Here is a 1,079-nt window from a genome sequence, read left to right as displayed (position 1 = left end):
TCGCGACATTAAAACGTTGGATTAACAGTTGTGCGTTTCTGCAGCTTCCTGAAAGGTGGACGCAGGAGCAGCCAATGACATTCCGCCGTGCAGTCGGAGGGGTCCTGCACGTACGCAGAAACACGCACTTGATCCCGTGCACGCGGAGATAAAGTGAAAGCGCTGCTATCAGAGTCAGTAGTGTGTCTGCAGACTGCCGTGCCTCCGCCGCTGCCATGCCTCTGCCCGCCGCGTCCAGCCTGTTGAGGAGCGCTCTGAGGAGCAGAGTCGTTCCTGCGGCCAACCTGATGACCAAACCTGCCAAGGAGAACATCAGTGCAGGGGTAAGCCTGCTGACCGCAGCTCCGCGTCATGATGACCCCGAAGGGCTTTACTTAAACTGCGCCAAACTTTTCAATTCCTTTATTTTTATTTCCCTCTCAGAGAATAATCTAGTTCTTGATAACTCTGCTTTTATTAAAGCTTTATTACTGTTATTTCCTTCAGTGGGGGCTCTATACCCCCACTCTAAATTCATCTATATTTAGCAGATATCTAGAGTGCGTCAGTATTTCGCCATTGTTTGGCCCAAACTCATCACGTACACTTGCAAACAGCGCGCGCCGCTGAGCGTGTCGGTTCCGGCTCCAGGGACCGCGCTGTGGAACTTTTCACGGAGCCCCAGAACAGGTGGCAGCAGCGACCTTGACCTTCCCCCGCCATGTCATTGTTTCCACTGCATTGTCCAAAGCCAAAAAATACCAACATATCCAACAAAGGAAGGCAACAGGTGGTTTTTGGCTTTGCATGCACAACTAACTTGACTTATTTATCCACGGGCGCAACTTCCTGAAGGACTGGGGTGGACATGTCCCCATCAATAATTTCAATATTTAGACTTTGGCTCTCAGCGATATGTGGGACACATTTCTAAATTTGATTTTTCTGCTTTTGAAGGAAGATAATCACTGATGTAGCTAAAAGGGAAAACATCCATCCATCCTTAGAGCCCCTCCACCCTTAGAGGGCCCCCACCCTTAGAGCTCCGACCCATTTTCATTACAAAGTTACACCCTTGATTTATTGTTAAAGCAAAGAAA

The sequence above is a fragment of the Cyprinodon variegatus genome, unplaced genomic scaffold, assembly GCF_000732505.1.
Source record: "Cyprinodon variegatus isolate N-32 unplaced genomic scaffold, C_variegatus-1.0 Scaffold1413, whole genome shotgun sequence".
In the NCBI taxonomy this organism is placed as follows: Eukaryota; Metazoa; Chordata; class Actinopteri; order Cyprinodontiformes; family Cyprinodontidae; genus Cyprinodon; species Cyprinodon variegatus.
Note: the sequence above shows the minus strand (reverse complement) of the source record.